This window comes from Protopterus annectens, chromosome 1.part0 (assembly GCF_019279795.1).
Source record: "Protopterus annectens isolate FY-2018-M chromosome 1.part0, PAN1.0, whole genome shotgun sequence".
Taxonomy (NCBI): Eukaryota; Metazoa; Chordata; order Ceratodontiformes; family Protopteridae; genus Protopterus; species Protopterus annectens.
The window spans coordinates 1,145,081,404-1,145,104,948 of record NC_056725.1 but is presented as its reverse complement, the minus strand read 5'-3'; the positions used below and the strand labels follow the sequence as shown (position 1 = coordinate 1,145,104,948).

The 23,545-nt window shown below is 38.4% G+C and overlaps 1 protein-coding gene across 4 annotated transcripts in view; it reads left to right on the top strand.

The window, feature by feature from the left end:
• BVES (blood vessel epicardial substance) overlaps positions 1-23,545 on the top strand; it is a 1,268,883-nt gene that overhangs the window by 392,595 nt on the left and 852,743 nt on the right. The window contains exon 1 of one of the 4 annotated variants that reach the window (XM_044065163.1): positions 638-931. The exons of the other annotated variants lie outside the window; for them this stretch is intronic. The gene's annotated coding sequence lies outside the window, so the exon portion shown is untranslated. Of the gene's footprint in view, positions 1-637; positions 932-23,545 lie in introns of those variants that run through there. 4 annotated transcript variants of the gene reach the window in all.

Here is a 23,545-nt window from a genome sequence, read left to right as displayed (position 1 = left end):
AGACACTGGAGCTACTTAAAAAAATACACCACTACTAGTCACTTACCAACCAGAAATAAAACAATAAGTATGACTAGAATATTTTCAAATTTATTTTTATTAATTTTAATACCATGTATAATCACACAATGACAGAAATACGTATTGCCTGTTGACTGCAATAGTCTCTTTTCTGAAAATAAAATCAGTATAGTATTTGACTTTACAAGGACAAGTTAATCACTGCATAAGTTTTATTTCGTGCTTCTTCTTAATTCAGGTAGGTGGAATGGACTATTTTTTAGCCACGACCTTGAAGTCATATATGAAACAAAAACATCTCTGCAATGCAAGTTTAATACAGAAATGAAAGTATGATTAATTACACAAATGAAACAATTACACACCCAGGAAGTTTACAGACCCAAATAAAGGCGTGCATTTTAAATCATTCAGTAGAGAAGCAAATAAATCAAAGTAGTGTCTATTTTTTTTCAAGCATGTTTTCCTCTTATTAAAATCATTACTGCCACGGTCTGCCTTCCTTATGGATCCCATTATGAAAGAGTCAGTCACTACAAACCCAGGAGAAGTTGTTCCGCCAGCTTCCAACGTGCTTCTAGTTAGTGTCTCCGCCCTGTGGCCATCGAGGTGCAAGGGACTGGAATGCAAGAGCTCCAGTAGATACGCATGCGTGGCTGCTCGGGCGTGTTGGACGGGAGTCTAAATTCATACCTATTTTAGTCAAACATTCTCTAAGGCTTAGGACAAATTGGAAATGCCTGGAACGTGTTGCAATTCTGCCCGCAAAGAATAATAGTAATAAATAAACTCTTGGACATGCCATTTATTTTCAAGGCGTGAAACTCACCTTGCTTTGCGTCTGTCCTAATAGGAGTCTGTTTGTTCCACTTTCTATCCCCTACAGTTTACGGTTGAAGCATTTCTAGAGGTAAGTGCTAAAATAACGGTACTTTGGGGACTGGCGCAAAAAGAACTGACGGCTGTTACTGGAACCCTATTAAGATGTTTTGCTGACAACTGGGGTTAGAGCTTTTCTCTGATTGATCGCGCCGGCTGCAAAACTTGCAGAGCAGGCTGAAACTTTACCGCAATGTATCAGACTGGGAGTCCAAGATGTTGCCTAATGTAAATAAATGTTAGTGACAGACTTATACAGGCAGGAGCTGTCGTGGGACGGCAGCAGTTGTTTTCTAAATGTCTGTAATGTATGCTTAATGTTACTTAGGACTGAATAAACTACTGTGATCGAAATGCAACAGTTCTAGACTTAGTCCTGCAGATTGCTTTCCATTGTGTAGTAATAAAATCATTGACATTTCCTGTAACCCGATCCTGAAAAAATATCTTCATTGGTAATTGTTGTTAACTCTGAATTTTAAAAGTAACGTGTTTGTGTTTATGTCGTATAGTAATTGTCATTTTGCCTTTTGAAAAAGCGGGCACCGTGGTGACTTTTGATTTGCAGATGGATTCGGGAAGTGACAGGGAATACCTATTTAGGCATTCAGTCAAGAGCCTTTTCGGTGTTTTAAGTAGTGTTTTTGTAACTGTAGAATGTAGGCTGGATTTAATATTTCATGAGGCTGTGAGTTTTTTTAGACATCTGTTTACAGGTACTACAACACCTTTAGACGTGAGTGTAAAGCATGTATGCCATGGTGTCCAAATTAATTTCCAGGAAGCACTGTCTTCACCAGCTCAAAGGCATTAAATTCCAAGTCGTCAGGAGCATAACGAAAAAAGAAAGAGTACAAGCATTGCTAGGTAACTACATCAACAGCGATGTATACTTGCTTTATAATTAGTTGTTTAATTAATGTGTTATTGAATAAGAATTATAGTATGAGTGCTTTGTTTTTAACTACATATTGAGAAAATATGCCTTGGAAAAGAAAATGCATTTCTTTTGGGATGTAGAAGCAGCATTTAATATCAGTATACAAGTCATATATTTCCAACTTTACTCAAATCCTAAGGCTCTTCAGTAGATAGTTGTACTAATAAAATTGTTAAAAGAAACGGTGCAGATTTGTAAATGGACATTATGATTCTAGCAGGGAATCAGCTGTTTCTGTGCTGATGTCAAGTGTTTTCTTCACTGGTTGCATTCATCTTGCATTGGCCAGAAGGCCTTAGTACACCAAACTCCTGTGCTGCTGTTTTTCCTGGCTTAATTGGCCTTTTTTCGTATGGTATAAATCATAACTGTGGAGTTAGAAAATGCAGTGTATTTGGTACAACTACTGTATTAGAAGAATTAATTGAATAGCTTGCACCATTATAGTCATGCATCACTCTGGGCTTAGTTTTCTTCTTTGGTTGTTCATTTATACCCCTTTAATTTACGTGTTTGAAGCTGTTTGGTACCCTGTGCTGGACAAAATTTTACCCCTTCAAAATTAATTTGCCGCTGTAGATTATATGGTATGTGCCTGGCTTCTTCCTTTGTAATAGTTTGCAATGGTTTCCTGTTAGCCACAGTCAAACAATGTGAAAAACTAATTTTGCAAATTACTCAACTATCTAGCAGGGTTGAGGCAACATCTGTATTGCTAACAGAAACAACATTTTGATCAGGACACTGAGGAAAATAAATTATTTTTCTTTTAGGCATGAATATGTTATTCCTGTAGGGACCTTATTACTTCTAGAAGAGTGCTTGGTTCTGTAGATGGTGTTATTTATGTCCTACATAAAGTTCTGCTGAGTGTAGCACCCCTGATTTGATACTTGATGTGATGAAAGTAAACTCTGGTGGCATTGTACGGATTCTTACAAATCTGACCTAGAGTACACATTACTCAACCTCCTCCACCCTAACCAGAACTGAGCCTCTGTCCTTCAGGATGTAACCCAAAGTTGATTCAGATCTCTAACTGGCTGGGGGTGACATTTTGAAACCCAAGAAGGAGTGAGTACTAGGTTAAATGAAAATATGGAGCCTTAAGCTCAGTAAAATAATCTTCAGTAAGGCTTTTACTATTTTATTCACTAATTAGCCAGTGGATTCTTTTTACTAGCTGCATGAATTAGTTAATGGAGCATCCTGGCTGAAGCATACCACTTTGGGAGCATGTTGGAGTGAATTTGGCAAGTACTTGGAAGTCAATAAGAATATTTTCACTGCTTGGTGAATAAGTCCTTTATTGCTTTCTGTCCATTTGAAAGCTAATGAGACACTGAACAAAATGACCTTCACCAGGTTGCTGTGAGTCTGATCTGTCCAGTGGTTCAAAGGGGTTTCATCTCAAGTTTAATATCTCTGCTATTCACATAAAAGGTGGGTACAGTCTACCCATTCCAGTGACAGTCAGTGCTGTGAGATTCAAGGGCTGCTGCTCCACTCCCTGTTGTCTGTAAGAGAACAGAAAGTAAAAACATTAAACAAACCTTTTAAAATGTAGTGTCTTAGTGTGAAAAAAGCATCTTGGGTTATGAGACCTCAGTCATGCAGACTGACTGCTTTTGCTTTCTGTCTGTAACTGTACAATTTTGTTAGACTACATCAACAGGTAATTATATTTTGTTATTCACCATTTTGTTGTTTCACAATATTTGCCATCAAACGAAAAAGAAGTGAAGGGGGGAGCAGAGGCTGAAACTTTTTGTTCTTTTGAATTACACATGAGTATGTTTGTTTAGTCCAGTTAGTAAGCCCAGTAGTATAATGATCACATTGGCATGCAGATGTTGGACACGTACTGAGAATTCTTGTGTTTGGACCAACTCTTAGCAAATAATCTGTTGCAGACAATACTTTTAAAAGAAATCTGTGTTAGTTTTTACCTTCAAAAGACTGAAACACACAGTGTCCGGTATTACTGCTGTCAAGGTTGCTGTTTTTGAAAGCATAAAGCCAAGTGAAACAAATGGACATAGAGGAAAATGCATCAGACGTAACCTTGGTACATAACATGAGTGTTCTAGGACTGGGTTGTTTTTCTTTACTGTGTTTGGGACTTACTCCTCTCTACTAATATCTTAAGGATGTTAAACAGTTTTTCAGTGCAGCAGAAATTTTTAATTTGTCCATATAGCATAGGTCTCAACTGTCCAACTTTTTGCAGAATGCCCAGATTTTTGCCTCATATTTATGTTATGTTCTTCATAAAATTTGTTGTTTTCTAGCAAATTATTGAGGACTGAAGTCACTAAATAATGACATATATTTGAGTTTCAGACTTCATATCCTTCAGAAAATGCATGCTAACGTAAATTCCTTTATTCTAGCAACTTTCTAGGAGCAGTAATCTAAATATGCCCAATTTTTGGGCCTTCAACCACCCCCCCCCCCAATTATTTCAGGCTTTGCCCAGATTTCTTGCACTAAGAAGTCAAGTGGTAAGCCATATAGGTCAAGTGCTCTAAGTGTTATCTGAGTATGAAACTAATAAAAACAGATTCTATGGCCTATATGAATAATGCCCTTTTCAAAAAAATCTGGATGCAGACAAGACTAAGAACTTATTGTTGAAGTTGTACTGATTATGAGCCGTATGCACTCCCCAGCTTCAGCTGTGGAGAGATTGGTGAGAAAGCATGCCTTTCCCTTATGGGAGTTAGATGCTGCGGTAGGAAATGTGCATCTTTCCGTCATTTACTGTGGAGGTAGGGTAACGGAGAGTACTGGGTCTAACGGCCTTTGTTTAGTAATCGATTCTTCTTTGTGTGTTGTACTTTTGTCATATTGCTTAAAGCTTTCTGTGAAGGATGCTTTCTTTTTATGTCGATGATTTCAAGGTTGTAGCAGTGTGGAACACAAGGAACATAAGAAAGTTTCCTTTTTTTTTTAAGGTGGGAGTAGCAAACTGTGTGCAATGCTAGTAGGCTATCTCTCAGAAGACATTAGCAGTCTGTATAAAGAAAGAACTGAAAAAATGGAATGTAAAAAGAAGAGAACTTTCTTTTTTTAAGCAACAGATATTTAATTTTAATGTATTTTCTGTCACGTTTTTAGACATTGTAGTTTCTTTAGTCCTTACTTATTTGCATTTGTGTGATTGTTTATTTCATATTTTCATTGGGAAACGGTGATAAGTTGCATAGAGTACAAATTTTGATTATTTATTTCAGACCAAATGAGAAGAAAGGATAGTGCTGAAGAAACTAAAAATGATGGCAGTCCTGCAACGTTAGCATATGACCTGAAAAAAGAGCATATTGTATTATCTTATTTATCATAATCAGTAGTTCACATATTCATTTCTATTCATTCAAAATGCATGCCATAAAAATAAAATGAATCAAGTACGGGTGTGTTTCCACAGAAAGAACAGAGATGTGAATGTAGAAGGCAAAGCTTAGGCTGAAAACAGAATCATGCAAATAAATAGGTCATGTATGTTTACACCTGACTTAACTAAATTGATTATGGTCCTGTCCAAACTCTATCCTGTAGAAATTCTGACTTGACTGTTCCAGTATTGCTGAGTAATCATTTTACAATGTCATGGAGATTGTTTCAACAAGTAAAAACAGTTATTTCTGAGGCATATAAAACATCTGCAGTGTGATATCACGAGCATGATATGACTTTGCACTTACAAGAAGCTCTAATTTTTGAATTGCATAGCCCGTAAAAATGTAAAGTCCCTCTGAGAAAGGAAGTTGTGTTTTATTCTGACTACCCAGTTATCAAAATGAATTACGTGATGTCCCTTCTGCTAGATGCTGTCTGGTCTCCATTCTGCATACGCATTGTTATTCTTATGACACTAGTAAGTTAAAATGTGTTTGGTTCTCCTCACTTACAAAAGGGACTTTGAAGGCTTAGTAAGTCACAGAGTAAAATTATCATGACTTCTGAAGGTCAAAGAGCACACTGATAAGGACAACATACATTCTACCAAATGTATTTATTTAGAAGCTCCAAGTGACATGCATTTGCACAGGACGTCAACATAGGTTATCAGTGAAATGTACAATATAACTCTTATGAATATATAATTTAAATAGATGATCAGCTTGTTAGATACATGATATAATGCATATACCATGTAAGGTCACTTACATCTATAGAACATTCCGCATATTGAGTACGCATATACAGCCTCATTTTAATTTTAGTACACAGATTGCAAATGAGGGATATGCTTATTTTAGCCAAATGGTTAAAGGTCACTTGAGACCAGTAACCAGGAGAAAAAAGTGTGAAGATTTTTATGGTATTAGTTTGGTCTGACTGCATGAGGAGAAGACTTAATAATGGGGCTGGTTCAAGGACAGGACTGCTTTGTTGCTAACTGTGTTTTTGTTGAGATTTTACAGTGTTCCATTGCACTTTATGTACACATTGCAGCAATTTTGCAATGGAAGTGCCACAATGCATTTTCTGCTCCAGCATACCAATATTTTGTAGGAAGTCTCATAAGAAAAAGCTTTGTAAACCTTTTATTAAGGATATGCCCACATACTTTTACTGTATCTTTGGGTGACATCACTAGAGGTATAGGATGGGGGTGAATCCGTAGACTGTAATGGATAGAGCCCTGCGTATGTGACGCAGTGCACCTATTAAAGTGTATGGACACAAGTCTCTACAGTATCTCCTTGTTGACATCACTGAGAGTCGTATCTCCTTGTTGACATCACTGAGAGTCAAGTTCACTGTACTTTCAGTGAAGTCAGATAGTGGAAAATTGTATTTTATGATGGTTTCTATTTAAAACATGGCCATGTATAACAGGAATGACTTGGAGAAAAATTCATATCAGCATAGGAGAGCATTAGGTAAGTGTGAAAGTATGACAGTCACTTTAAAATATAAGTGGGTTAAGATTATGAAGAAAAGGAGGGACCTTAGTGATTTTTTTTTTCAATATATTTATTTATTTATTGACATTTGATTATTAGGAAAGTACAACTAGGTAGAAACCCATTTTCAGGTTAGGCCCAGGGAGAAAAGCTCCGGATTATTACAAAACATTTTAAGAATCATTTTATAATGTTCAAAAATAAAACAGAAATATTTATAGGTTCATCATAGGTAGGTACTAGGCTATCGGCCCAAGGTCCTACGTAAGCCTAGCCAACAAGGTTCCCTGGCTTACACCACCTAAGAAAGTTATTTTTCAGTGCCACTGTCGAGCAGAGACACAGAAGTGATCCCCGGGGTGTATTTCCTATTTCCTATCCACTCATTAAGATTTTTCTTTAGGAGTGCTAATGAAGTTTAAATAACTCTAGCAAATTAGTCATAATAGTATAAGGAATGAAAAGATACTTGTTCACATTTAGGGATATCGTTTATCCTGGTTTTGAGCAAGAACAGAGACAGACTATAGCTAGGAATTCTTTCGGAGGGGTTTTGAAAGATGGCAGGGAGGGTATAGACCTGATGGATACAGGTAAGGAGTTCTAGGCATTAGCAACCTTGTACGAGTACAGACAATGCCCAGCAAATTTGCTAGGTCTGTAGACAGACAAGAGTTTTTAGTTACTGGATTGCAGTGACCTTATACGTGCAGGACCATTTGCTCATGCTCCCATCCTGACTAAACCCATCTTTATTTCTGTTTCTTTTCTATTGCTAAGCCCTCTAGCAATCATCCTGACTCTGTCACCTTTCTTAGCCTTGTCTCTTTCATCCCCACTGCTGGTTCTCCATCTAACCTATGTATTTAATTCTCTCCTACTAATACCCCTCCTTACCAACGTCCAGCATCTTACCTGTCTACTGTTATCTCAACTACTCCACTATCAAAAGTTGTTCTACTCATATTCTTGATCATTTCTGCATATACCTTTCCTCCTCTTCCTCAGTTCCTATTCCTGCTCTACTGACATCCTGCCTCATTAATGTCAGGGTACATATACTGAACCTATGTGCGTTGCCATTGCTGTTGTATCTCCAGCTGTTACATGTTAACATGTCTTGGAGACAACTAATATAACTTCTAAAGTATGTGATAAATGTTTTTACTATTTGTCTTGATACTACATGAAAAGTAATGCTTGAAAATGTTTAATTTTTATTTTTGTTCATTGTAATTATGTATTTTGTGTGCAGCTTTTCTCCCCGGGTCTCCACTGTAAATGGGACATGTGCCCAGTCGGATTTTCTTGATATACAAAAGTCAAAAAGTAAAATAAATAAATGTGTTGCTAGGTTTGTTTTTAATGAGATTGTAAATTGTAGATGTTCTGTATGCATGCTTAATGTAGAACAATCCTTCCACACCCCAGTTGTTACAAACTGTGTGAGTGCACTTATAAGCTTCTGCTACCAACATAGTGATATACTTTTGACTTTGTCCTGTGTGATCATGCCGGACTGTCTGGTTTTCTTCTGTCAGAATTATTTCTGCATTGCAGTCTGATTCTGTGCTCTCAGTCTCGGGACACTTTGCTGCTTGTTTTACTTGGCTACCTTCATATGTTGTCTGTGTAAGTATGAATCGACATTTCAGAAACTTAATTCAGCCAATGTGTTTTATTACTGACTGTGTGCGCGTATGTCATTCTGTTAGTGAAATAGACTGCATTTATGTGACAGCATCTTCTGACTTTTTTCAGTAAGTTTTACTCTGTTAGCTTATGGATGGAGCTTTTTGCATTTCAGTAATTTTGCTCTTGTTTCGACTGCATTGATTTCTCAGCTGTAGGAACTAACAAATCATAGAGACGGTACACTTTTTGGTTATTATTGATAATGTTAGACTGTGAATATAAAGTATAGTGAATATGGGTATGGTGCCTTCTGATGTAAACAGAATCCAGTCAACAATATTTGACATCTGTATTATTTTGCTGCGGGAGCGTTGTCGCCTCACAGCAAGACGTTGTCCCGTTCGATTCTCATCTAGAGCGTCTTCTGTGTGAAGACATGCGTGAATGAGCGTGCCTTCGTTGAAGGTTGTGCATCGGGGCTGGTAACTCGGGCACGTAAAAATCCACTACCAAACATTAGCGGACCGGAGTTCCGCTGTGGCGACCCCTAACCGGGATAAGCCGAAAGGCACAACAACATTATTTGAAATTCCATTTGTAGGTAAGGCTGATGCCCTTATGATTCCTGAATAGTTAATAGAGTTAACAGAGCGGTAACAGCCCTAGTTACCAACGGTACTATGGTAAAACAGTTTGCAGGATGTCTAAACTGCTACTAAATTGTAATTGAATATAACATTGTGTAACTATCAATATTAAAGTACTCTTACTATTCATGATTTAAGATCAAGTGAAGTGTAGTAAGCTAATTAAGGCTGTTACTCATATTCCTTGCTCATTCATAAGGACCAGTTGTGCTTAGGTGCACTGGTTTTAAGTAGCCTGAGAAGATCTTAGTCAGATGAGGAAATAAAATGTAAATGAGGAGAATGTAGCAATTCTGTGACTATCTTATGCTAATTAGGATCCCTACCTGCTTTAATTCGATTCTTAGTCACTTTTTTATGCTGGTCTACACCCTGCACAGAAGGGCTAGAGAAATCGCACCAGTGCCTTATCTATCTACTTTACAGTTGACAGAGTTGCGTAAGTCTGCTGACATCTAACCCGTTTCCTGTGCTTAACAGCAATGTTTGTCACATTTGCTGATTTCCTATATGTCAGCAGTAGAAATTATTCATTTTGTAAGAGTACCATTGGTCAGCATGTGCTGAGGGGTAAGTGACACATCTGCTAATTGTCGTGGAAGGGTTTTCAGTGTGGACAGTGTGTTTCCATTGTGTGAATGGGTTTTGCCATTATTTTTAAACTGGTTTTCTCTGGTATGTTTTGTTCACATTCCAGAAAGAAGTGCTACAGTAACATTATTTGTAACTGGACTGCTGTGTGAGTACTGCTCTCCTGTTACTGATTTTTGAAAGGGGTCAAATGCCCCCTTCTTCTCATTCACAGCAGTACTGATAGCCAATAATTGATTCAAAGCCTAAGCTGTCTGCTCTTGTTTTGGCTCTCTACTTCCAAGTAGTTTTTTCTCATATGTCCTCATAGCATCTATAAGGATGTGATTCTCCACATGACTGAAGTTACCTGTTCTTGCATCGTTCTGTAACGTTTACTCAAATGTTGTGTCAAAAGTGAGAAAATGACACCTGCCATCCTTCTATGAAAGTTTTAGTAAATGTGAACAATGAACGTCTCTCTATCCTTGCAGCACTAGTTCTGACTTGTAGTTTTCTATTTTTCAAAAGATGTGTAGTGAAACATATCAGCCACCATGATGTACACTTCTGGGCACATTGCAGGTGCTGCGAAGAGCACATTTTACTCACATCAAAGATTGAAACAATACTAATTTTAAGAAATGTAGTCATACTTTGACTTAGGATTGGGATCCATTCCTGTCATGATATTAGAAACCCAAAAGACACTGAAAAATTAAACCAAGAGGAGTCTATTTTATTCAAATTATTTAAAAAATGATTCTGTTCTGTTCCCCTGCAAAGTCAGTCCACAGTCATCAAAAAAAAATGAAGAAATACTATGACGACAGAAATATTTTTGGACAAAATCATAGATAATGTATTTCTTAACTCCATGAACGTCTGCTTATGTGGGACCACACAACTGTAAATACATTCTTAGTAAGAACAGTCTCCATCAATTGTAAAAAAGGCACTAAGTTCAAACATGTGTAGGGGAGATATGGTTATAACCAGTAAGCCTGCAGGCCTAGATTATGCAGAGTGTTTGTATATATAAAGCCTAGACATCTATGGTACACAAAAAGCCTTCATTAGTAAGCTGTAACTTTAGATAACATCTGTAAAATTTCAGTAGCGTCCTTGAGTCGGGTTTAAAACAGACTTAAAAAGTGTCTGAGAGGATCCAGTAAAAGACCTCATACTTGAAACGGTGAGCCTGTCCAGTGGATTGTCTAATGTTTTTATGTACTAAATATAAAAGGACTAGGCTACAGTGTTAGGCACAGTAAGTTCCTTAGGGGAAATGACCCCCTAAATCTACCAAATAGGTTAGAAACTATAATTTGTTGTTTAAAATGTTCAGTAGGATCCTGTGTTAACAGCACATATTTTTGGTCCATAATGTTGTTATAACCTCTGAATCATAAGCAGTAGTGTCCTATCACCCCACCCTTTTCAACCTTGATTATTAAAACCTCATTGTCCTGACTTAATTCCCTCATAGCACTAAACTCGCCAACAGAAAGATGTTTGATTTTATTGCTAAATAAGATGTCAGACTGTTTATGTTGACATGCAGTAACTGCAAATTCAATAAATCTTCACTGCAGGGTGATATACTAGACTAAACACTGACTGGTAGAATTTAAAAGAAATAAGTGGGTTCATACCCTATCACCACATTTTATCCTTATACTCATGTTTTAGATTCAGCTTTCAACAGCATGCTTTCAAATCACTTACAAATTAAGCTTCTGAAACGAGAGATGAAGGCATAAAGTTTTCCATTTTATTAAACAACCATTTCTGTATAGAGGATAGACTAGTAACAGAAATATTTAAAACCAGTCTGTTAATATCATTAAATTCTAGAGTTCAACATTCAATAGTCATTGAAATGAGGTAGCTATTTCAGTGATGCCCCCCCCCTCCTGTGTTGGGTAAAAAGGGTAAGGTTTTGCAGGTAGCGCAAATGTATTATGTCTTTTGGACACCTATAATTCATGAGAGGATTCAGAGTCAGTGCCCTAAGTAGAGGACCCATCATATGATGTTCCAAATTCTGAAGCTGAGGAATATGTTGTTGAAATAGATTTCTGCTGTCTTTCCTTTTTATATTTACCCCTTGAAGCATGTTGTTTTGTGATGAAATTATCTGCATAGAGGACAACCTTTAGGTTGTAAGCCAGTCATATACACGACCATGCTGATATTTGGCAAAGGCCTGTTTACTTTTTTTTAATCTTTTTTTTTTTTCTTATCAGTTTCTAAAGCATCAAGAGTCTTAAGTTATGTATGTAAACTGTTATATCCAGAATGGTGATAAAAACCTGTGCAGCATTAAGTTTCTTGGCTTTTTAAATTTTTAAAATTTAAAATGTCTGTCATTCATAATAACAGATGCACATATCAGTAAATGTCAGGGAGGCAGTATGTTGAATTGGTCTCCATTTTTTTAATAAATGGAGCTTTGTCTTAACCTACCGCAGGTTCCAGATTAATAGGTAAGCCCTTGTAGCCATTTACGTCACTCTCTCTGTAAGACTTCAGATACTTTAAAAGCCATACAGCTGCTCTTATCTTCATGCTACAGTAAACCAGTTACCTGGGTCATCACCATTGACGAACTCTTCCCATTTTGTAGTATAAATGTAAACGTAGTATGTCATCCTTCTCAGATGGCAAGAACAAATTGGCATCACCATGATCTTTTGCAAGCTGTGATGTTAAACTGTTCAGCTACTTTCAGCTCTGCAGTTAAACTGTTCAGTTCCTCTCTTGCTTCCACAGCCAAATCATACAATAGAATTATTAAAACCAATGCAGTCAAGCACTAAGGACAAGCCAAAACTCACAAGCAGTGAACAAAACTGCTTGTCAACTCATTGCACAGCTAAAGTATCTCATCCAATAGAGATAAATGTCAGTGCACACAGTGGAAGATGGCTTTAACTGTGTTTGTAAGAAGGACCCAAAAGTGAGTGTCCAAACTGGTTTTGGTAGTTTAATGTCTTTCTCAGTTGTATACCGTCCATCATAAATCCTTCATTTAAATAAGGAAGAGAATGACATCATGTTGTACCACTTAACCAGTGTTATTCCAGTGTCTCATTCAGTATGTGTATATGTATTATATTACAGATAGCTCTAATACACCGTGATACTCTAATTTAGATTTCTTAATAGGAAAAATAAGTACATATTTACATGATACAAAGCAGTAAACATTAAAGCATAATGCAACACAAAATGGCAGTAGCATAACAATAATTAATATTTCAAAAAGACAAAGGACTGGACCTAAAAATAGTTACTAAACTGAATCAACATAATCATTTCCAGAGATTTCACGTGTGGTACAGGCCTTTTAAAATCTGCCTCTGGTACAGTAACAGCTCCTTGGCTAAATCATTTGCCCATCAGGCAGGAAACAGAAATACTCCTTTGTCATCTTCATACCTTAGAGCAGCCATCTTACCCAACCTTACCTCTAGTTTTCACTTTCAGCCAGTTTACCCTTACTTAAGGTTAGAAACCAGTTAAACTTGCTCCTTCATATGGTACACTTGGTTGTGAGAGATTATTTCCTAAGTTTTTCAGATCATGTGATGCTGTTACAAACCCCCTTTAGACCCATTGTTTAATGTAAATCTAGCTACAGGTATTGTTTCAGAGCTCTAAAAATCCTCTGTATTTAGACGAGGTCCTGAAAATTTGGTTAACTCGTACAGATTTATTTCACTCCTTTTGCTTCTCTGGCATACTTAAAAGCAATGTTTAAGCAGTTGGGAGTCCATTATAAACATTAAGAACTGTCTGTTATGTGAGAGCCAACATGGTTGTCAAGGAATCCACAGCACAAAAACAACATCGCTGTCCATGTTAAGTACATTTATTATGCCAAGGGCCATGCCAAGTTTACTGGGGTAGTCTTCTCTGACCTCATCAAGACAATTCATTCAGTATCACTTCACAGGGTCTTTATGCGAGTTGAAGGAGTCTGGTCTAAATGAATACTGCCTTGCAACAGTCCACTAGTTATTTAATAATATGTCATTTAGAAAATCCAGTAACTACTTCTTTCTTATTCACTACCACTCTTGACTGGTGCTGCCTAAGGTTCTGCCTTATGTCCCCTCCTAATTTATGTTTTTATCAATACTTTCATGTTCTGCCTGCTAAAATTATTTTCTCTTCTCTACAGTTTGATTAATAAATTCATTGGAGAGCCTTACTCAAAGAAAGGACTGTTTACTTCCTTAAAGAAAGATGCTTTTCAGCACTCCAGAGAGGCTAGGAAATACTTCTGCATACTGGACAGTTTCTACATCTGGTAGGAATAAAACAGAACAATACAACTATTTAAGATGAAGTCCAATTAGCTCCATCAATGTAATTTTCTGAAATATGCAGAAAGTGATTTCAGAAATCCAGACATCTTAAAAATGTGATACAGATTGCTTAATATTGTGACCAGAGAGGCAAGAACTGCTTTTGGAAAAGGTGCAGTCACCCTTCCCCTGGAATATGTACTGACCACTTGCTACTAGGTGCACTAATAACAACAACAACAAAAAATATGTCTGCCATTTTATATATCACTGATTGTGAAATCTGCAGAATAGCTACAACAGGAATAGCTACAACAGTGGGTGGAGTAAAATGTGCACTATATTTGTTAGGAAGGATATTACCTGTTTCCTTTGGGTCAGTGTTATTGTGGATTGTATCTGTATTGCCATTGAAGTTCCACTTATTCCACATGGCATCCAATATGTCACTTGGAAGGACATCCACTGCAGTAATTGCCAGGTGGTGTGAAATGCACAAGTAAGTATATTCAACTTGTCTGTGCACCATCCAAGAACTTTCCACAATTCCTAATCTGGCACGTGGCACACGTGTGACATGTATCAGCATTTTGTGTGGAGTGACTTTCTTCAGGGTGATCTAGGTGGTAGGTGCACACACTGCCAAGAACAGTGTTTTGGATATGTTGCTCCCAGGGACATAGGCTTCAGGCCGCTCACAGTGGTGTCCACCGTTGTGTTGCAGGTGATGCTGAATGTGCTTGGAACTGTGTCTAATGTCCCCCATCTGAAGCTTCCCAGACCATGGCAGAAGTGGTGTGCAACACCATACTGTTGCAGACATGGAATGCCATTGAACATGTGCTTAGACTCATGAAAGCTTGCTTATGCTGGTTGGAGATATCCAGTGGTACACTACAGTATACATCTAAGACAATGCAGTAAGATATTTGTGGTCTGATCTGTGTTGCACAGTATGGTAATGCACAATCAGATACAACTTGGGAACATCACAGAACTGCCATGGCTACAGCAGAGGATGTGTCAAGTGAGGATTCTCATCAGAGGAATGGACTTCCTTTGCAATGTAGTGGTAGGAATAATACATTGCAGCACTGGCAAAAAGACAGTATGTGGTCCACAACTATGGGTCAGTAAGATATTATTGAATAAAACAGTTACATGCATTACCATACCCTGGCTATACAGTACCATGCATTGGCTGACAGTGCTGTGCATCAGACATTTTATACTCGCACCGGCCAAAGATATGGGCAAGATGCCGTCATCATCATCAGCATTTGCACAGCTGAGGTGGGGCATAGAGATAGATAACAGCAGTGCTACCACAGGTGTAAAGAGTATGGGAAGTGGCTATGGTAGCAAGACAGGCAGGTAGCAGTTTGGGAGGAGTTAGTGACCACATCTGCCTTTATCAGAGTGGATCTTCCATGCTGTGGACATTGGTCAGGTGCACTGTGTGGCCTTGCAGTAATGGGGCTGCATGCGTCCTGTGTGAGGAATAGTGTAGCACATAGGGAGCGTGTACAGAAACCCTGCTGTGACCTTCCCATTTCGGGAGACAATAGATGGAATGTTTTCTCAGTTCTGAGGATGACTACAGCAAAGTGTTGCACTCAGTAGGGCAACAGAGGGTAGGGATGGTGTTTAACTGCAGAACAAGGAGAGACTGACCCAGAGTGGCATCCCTGTGGTCAAGCCAGATAAGCATCAGCTATGGCCATGAGACTGCCTGTGCCTAGAAGTGGCAACAGCCAGCATGGGGTGACAGTGATGCCGTCTCTGGAGCAGTGTGGGCTAGCTGCATAAACCTGGCCAGTGACTGTCCACTATACATTTGGCCCCTTACACGCCCCACAGTAAACATTTGCCATTATCCTCATGAATCTACTAGTGGATGTAATCTGAGCTACCAGTGCCTTCAGCGTGTGTGTGTGTGTGTGTGTGTGTGTGTGTGTGTGTGTGTGTGTGTGTGTGTGTGTGTTCCACTTCCATTTATACCATGTCACCTTGCATGTTGAGCAGGTCATCCCACAGTACCTGCAGTGTTTGCACTTACTCACATTGGTCTTGCAGTGCACTCTCAATCTTTGGCATGGTAGGTATAGTCATTCTATATATCTGGATCTCTGAAATATACAGTGCCAGTATGGTACAATGTAAAGTCTGCTTACTGGTGCCAAGTGTGACATGGTAACCAGGCCAGGGAATGACTTAAGGGTTGTGGCAGTGATGGCTACCTACACACGTCTTCCCTATGGTGGACAGTTGCACCTTGGAGGCAGTGCTACTTACATGCATTGTTTATGGCAGTGACGCCTGTGTAGCATGGATGAGCCTGATACGGGCAGGATATCCCGTGCAAAATAAAGTGATGCTGGAGGTTCAACCAGCCCCTCTACCATCATCACAAATGTGGAGGATGTGTTCATGCCCTGTTAAGTGGAGGATGTATTCATGCCCTGTTATATTAGTGGAGGATGTGTTCATGCCCTGTGATATTAGTGGAGGATGTGTGCATGCCCTGTGATATTAGTGGAGGATGTGTGCATGTCCTGTGATATTAGTGGAGGATGTGTGCATGCCCTGTGATATTAGTGTTGCTGACAATGTCTCTGTGCCATCAGACTGTATCATGTGCATTGTACCATAATCATCATCAGTCACAGGTGACCCGCTGACGTCAGGCATGTGTCAGCCTCTTATGCTGGACCATCCACCAGGAGTATCTGAGAAAACATAAATATAACGTACCTGTGTTACTGCTAGAACACATGATTCACTCCCCTAACCCATTGCAGACAGAGTGGTACATGGCAATTATGTGACTAGTATATGGGTACTTACATACCTTGTGGTGCAGGCTGTTGCAGTTGCAGTCCTTGTGTACCTAGAGAACAAATATGAATATGTACAGCACTGAACAATCCCTTTGCATGCGTGAGTCAATGTTTAACAGTAATGGAGCATGCTAAGAGTAATGTGGTGCATCTTCTTCAGTCACAAGGGCAGTCATCACTAGCTCAGCTCTGACTTTCATGCCCGTGACAGGTATGAGGGTTCTCCCACCTCCCTTAAGCAGGGCTATCAGGAGCTCTTCCAACTCTGTGAATCACTTCTATATTGGTAGTCCACCTCCTGTAGAGGACCTGTCTTTGGCAATGTCCTGTGCTTTGGTCTTGTCATGCAGTATACATATTAGTGACCCTGCAACTTACCTATAGTACTGTACCATTATGCCATCCACAGCATTGATGTTCCACACCAGTCCTTCCATATTGGTCCCAGAAAGCCTTATCTGCTTTGCCCTTGTTAAGGATATGCATGCCACTTATGCATAGGGCCTGCAGCAACATTTTTGTGCCTGGTGTGGTAAACTCTTCCAGTCATTGCCATTCTTTTGATCTCATGATAAGATATGTACATCAGTGGGGTTACACATGGGAATCGGAGAAAGAAAGTGTGTGTGTGTGTGTGTGTGTGTGTGTGTGTGTGTGTGTGTGTGTGTGCTTGTGATTGTATTTGTCAGATGCCTGTGTCTCAGCACTGTTTCTTGCCTCTACCTGGTGGCTGCATAACTGTGTGCTAATGGGCTGTTATCACATATACCCTAACCTGGGCCATACTGATAGCAGCAATGGGCATTTTGTTATTGTCTGCCTTCTTGCATCACTTTATTGACAGCAAGTGGAATAACCTATGTACAGAAGGTCTCATTACTCTGGTAACGTGTCTTGCAGTATATATGCATATTCTACAGTGTGCTTTCCCATGACAGGACAGTAATTTATTCCCTTTCAGTGCAAACCCTCCTTCTACAGTGGAACAGTAACACTCCTGCCCTAGTGCTGTGTTCTCTATCAAGGCAAAGCCCCATTTCCTATGCAGCAGGATGATTACCTGTCATCCACTTGTGCTCTGTTCCCTGACAGGCTATGCTTCCCATCACAGCTGGAAAGTAACCTGACATGCTCTTATACTCTGTTTTCCATCAGGGTGATCCACCTGGCAGCAGGACAGTAACTCTTCATGCTCTTATCCCTGTCAGTATGAGCTGTCCCTCTCAGCAGGACAGTAACCTGTCATGTGCTTGAGCAATGTTTGCTCTCCTACTCCACTGCTCAGTATCTGTGTCTCTTGCTTACATAAGTCCACGTGTGCACCTGCAGTCCTGAGGTACATTACTTGTTTTGTCTGCTTTCAGTATCCCTGTATAGCAAGCAGTACAAACTATTATTCTCTGAATTCCTGTTACTAAATTGTATATGTGTGTGTGTCTGTGTACACACACACACACACACACACACACACACACACACACACACACACACACACACACACACAGTGTCAAGTTTTCTCAATTTACGTTGATGGTTGATAGCTTCAAGTTTGTGGTTTGCCAGAAAATGCCATTTTCTTGTATTCTGTTTTTCCAACATGAACCATTAAATTTGTTTGTGATGAACATGACTGGTTTGAATGGAAAAACTTGGAGAACTTTTAATGGGTTCCTCTTGAACTTTGGACCAAATGAAGTCTCAATGTTTGTGTTGCCCTAGTGTATGTACCTTCATTCGATTACCTCCTCTGATGAGGGATTGAAGCCTACAGTTAATGTGAGTATCATAAAATTCATGAAATATGCATTTCAGTTTAGACTTTAAACCTAATGTTTTACAGATAAATAAATCTAAAATGCACTGATGTTTGGCTAAAGCAAGCAGTAGCATTTGCACCATATCCATGGATAAATAGGAATGCTTAGAATAGTACTTTTTAAGCAAATACTGCAAAGCTAATATATGTATAAGATCAGAAGTACACTCATTTTGTAGAGGCGGGGGAGCAAGACCAGTTGAGATGATCATACTTCCAAAGTGCTGTTTTAGCTTGAAAGATGCCAGTATGATTGAGGGTACATTTTTTTCCTAAGTTTAAAAATAAAAGGAGATTCACTCCAGAAATAAAGCAGTTCTAATTAAACAGAAATAAATATGGAGTTGAACTTTGCTTTATAATTATTCTGTTCCACTAAATTCCCCTGAAAAAGAAAGGAAAATCAATTGAGTTGTCTTGTGTTTAAAGAGAGTTGAATCAGGTGTTTCCCATGGATTTGCATCCTCATGTTCTTGTCATGCTACTAATTCAGGTATGTTAAACTGCTACCCCTGCTGCATGACAACATTCCCAATGTCTGCTGAGCAAAGCAGGTAGCAGTGGACTGCATTTACTGTGGAAATGGTGTCAATTTTAGTGGCAGTTCAGTTTTTGTCAATTGTCTTGCTTGGGAACATTACTCCATTCTGTCTCTTCTTTTGTCCTTAGTAGAGGCAAGCAAGAAGGGCATTTAAGCTATCTATATTTTAAGATCAGCTATGTCTTCCACCATCCCTTATAGGGCTAAGGGGGATGTGTAAGACTGCACAGTGGTTCCCTGCTGTCATTCCCTTCCCTAATGTGGTTAAAAGTCAAAAGCCCACCCATAAGGTACACAGTTGTGTTGCAGAGCTGCCTTGCTGTAGTTACGGCTTTGAGGCCATTTCTACTGTGAGGCCATTTATACTGGCCTTCACATGTTTGTGGTATACTTTCGAGGTTCATGTTGTTTACCACAATATCCTTATAGGAGTAAGTGTAGTATCTAAGGTATATACTGTTGCTAGCCAGTTCTGCTGGCGTAGAAATAGCTCTGACAGTAGCCTAGTTGACTGAGGTCAGTTAGCAGCTGAGGTGCTTGATGGAGTTGGCAGTGGGAAATGGGTGCACTTATCCTGTTGGACAAGGTAAGGTGGAGTAGGCTGTGTGCTGCCACAGTTCTTTGAAGAAGGGGAGGCAACACAAATGCGCATCCTATGGACAGGCCTTAATCTCAACAAGCCTCCTTCTGGAGGCAGACTTTACAGTGAGTGCACAGGTGCATGCTGTCACAAAAGGAAGGTGATGTGGGGTAGACTTTTTCCACACGCAGGCAGATGAGGTTAGGGCAGTGTAAGTAGGCTCATTGTCAGAATGCCAGCAAGGACAGAAAACACCCCCAAGGTTGTTTATATGACAGCACCCCCCCCCCCCATGACTATCATTCTCATACAGCTGATGACATGTGCATTTGTGTTTGTGTAGATATATGTGTATATATATATATATATATATATATATATATATATATATATATATATATATAAAATATATGCACATAATATATGTATGTGTACATGTTTATATATGTATGAATATGGATTCCAGTCAGTTGACTGAAAACTCAAAATACTGAAAATGTGTTTTATAAAGGGGCAAGCCCCCCTGCACCATACACCCCGTGTAACTAAAATATACCAACTCTGGGATCACAAAACAGTGGGGAAAAGGAAATTCTCATTTTCAATATTCTTGTGTTTTTAATCAAATGAACTCTGCACAGACACACAGATACACCTGAACCAGTTTAAAACAGTAAAACAACATGTGATGTTAAGTTTCATAACAAACTAATTACATTAACAAGGGAAATTAAAACAAAAAAATAACATAATTAATTACTCATTTCATATCCCATAGAAAATGTCAGCTTAACACCAGCATTTAGGTAGCAAGCAATGAATATAATCTGAAAACATTCAGCCTCGTAATAGATTAGCAACCACATTATCAAGGCATGTTAAAAACAGTAAATAGACATAAAATATTCAGTCATATAACACAATGACAGCTGGTTTAATATTTATTTGAGAAATATCAGCTTAATTCCAGCAGATCTTCTCTTTTCTGCTTTTCCCGGTTAGAGGTTGCCACAGTGGATCACAGGTCCGCTAATGATTGGCATAGGATTTTTACAGTGTCAAGTTGCAAGCCCAGTGCCCAACCTTCAAAGAAGGAACACCTACACATGCACGCACCTGTGTTCACTCAACCGGGGGGAGGACATGCAGACTCCACACAGAAGGCACTCCAGCCGAGAATCGAACTGGAGAACCTCTTGCTGGTAAGGCAACAACGTAAACAGCTGCACCACCATGGCGAACAGCTTAATTCCAGCAGGTAAATAACTGAAAAACAATATAAAGATGTAATGAACTAAAAACTTCATAGTCTAGTCCAGTAAAGTCTTTGTTGGGAAATAGGTTATATAGTTAGTTACAGATAATGTGCCTTCTGTGGAAGGTTGGGCGCCGGGCTGGCAGCTAGACACCGTAAAACTCTACTGCCAATCATGAGCGGACAGGTGATCTGCTGTGGCGACCCATAACTGGGAAAAAGCCGAAAGAAGAAGAAGTTAGTTAACAGATAATGTATGTATTTACAGAAAAAAGGAATTAAAAACTTTAGGTGATACATTACTCTTATCTGAGTTATAGGTAAGTAGTTAGGAGCATCACTGACAGCCTTATGAATTAGGGACAAAGTAAAATACAGTCAGGTTAAAAGACTCCAAAAAGTTAGAAAGGTGAAAGAAACAGAGGACATACATCATCATGTTTTTTTCTGACATAAAAGAAGTCAGTAATTGTAAAGATTATCAGCATGCACCAACTGTGATCTACCATCTTGCCTCAGGAAAATTTCCAATTATAGGGAGATTGTACAAAATTAGGTCCAAAAATTTAGAGATGCCACTAAAATTTAGGTACAGCTTAGAGATATGTTTAGGAGGGAGCTTATTCCAGTGTTGTGTTGTACAGCTTGAGAAGAAAGAGTGACCATACCTATTTACTGTTTTTGGGATGTGAACTAGAGAAAGCATAGATTGTGTCTGAGTATCTGAGGAAAGGATCTCCCATTGATTGTACTGGCTATTGATGGGCATTCAATTTTTTAAAGTATTTATGTGTGTGTGTGTGTGTGTGTCTGTGTGTATCAACTTTCCATGAATGTATACACTATCAGCACACTCAGACAGCATCAATAGCACAGACAATCTGTGTCTAAAATGAAATACAGGCCATTGAAGAAACGCGCAATGATTTTAATTCGACAATATAATTTCACTAGTAAACCTTGCAAAAAATGATGTTATATTTGTGTTGTTGCTGTGTTGTAGAAGTTGCATATGCTGCGGTTCTTTCCTGGAGTATGTGGTATATTTATTTTACCTTTGTTCACCGGGATAGTCCATCTGGGTGTGAGCCCATTTTCATGGGAGGCCCGGGGAGAAAACTCCAATAAAAACAATAACATTGACAGGTACAGTGTCAGTTTTACATAAAATTGTTCATTTTTTTTTAAATTTTTGAATTCTTCCACGGTTGACAGATGGCTCACTTGATGAAAGTTAGAAGACCCATATTTACACACACACACACACACTTGTATGTATATATTTACACAGACATATATATGCATGTACATGAATATACTCGTATATATACACACACACACACACACACATATATATATATGAATATGTCATACATTTGAAAATGCAAAGCATCAAACCTAAAAACATTAATCCTAATTAATCAAAAGGCAAGTAATCTAAAAAAGAAAAAAAAAAAAAAAACGATAAACACTGTATTCTGCAGGGGGCAAGCCCCTTTCCCAGCACTCCTCATGTGAGGCTGTGTGCCCCCTCTTGTTGTTTTATTTATATATATATATATTATATATATATATATATATATATATATCAACTCCAAGATCTGATTACAGTAGAGAAAGGGCAAAATCCCAATCCTCATTGTATTGTGATCTTATCTTATCTACAGAAAAGCCGTCAATTTGCTATTAGTTCAGTTCTGATGATTTGTACCACTGATGAAGCCATTGTTGTCTTCAGTTTGTTATATCATCAAACCATTTCTCTTCATTCAGAATCCTATGCTCCACAACCAGTCTTGGCCAATAACTGAATAATTTTACTAGCATCTGCCAGCTATGTACATAGTTTTGTGACACTGTTCACGCCTTGCCTCTAGACTTCTAATGTAAACCTTATGATAGCTGTACAAATGTCTCTGAACCTACTTTGCACCCTACCTTTTAAGCACAATGTTAATGTTTTCTGCTGTACCTATTTCTTTCCCTCACCTTCATTTCTTTGAATTTATAAGCACTTTTTATGTAATCTGTTATTTGTCTAACAAACCCATTAAAACACCTCAACAAATGCTCAATGTTCAACATCTACTAATGTACAAGTATCTTTTATACTACAATAGTTGCCTTTACTTTCATATGAATGTAATCTAATTAGAAAATATATTTGTTAATGTATATTATTTTAAGTTTGTTCATGTATGTATATTATTGCACATATGTTTAAAAATGTTTGTAATGTGTTGGAGCTTTTCTCCCCAGGCCTCTGCTAAAAAGGGTTTTTTGACTAAACCCAGCTGCAGAAACCTGGTAAACAACAGCAAAATAAACTAAAATACTGGCATATTTTTCCCTTCGACAAAATAGATTTTGGACCACATTAAATGTACCCATATCTGTGAGTGTGTGTGTATATGTATCTTCAGATATTGCAAGTATATGGCATTACATACATGTTATTTATACATATATGTTATACAGTCATTGTATATATTTGTAATATATATTTATACAGTGTATGTGTTTGATACCTCTGTTTCATATATTTGAATATGTTACACTTGACGTTTGCATCCGCATGTGTGTCTGTCT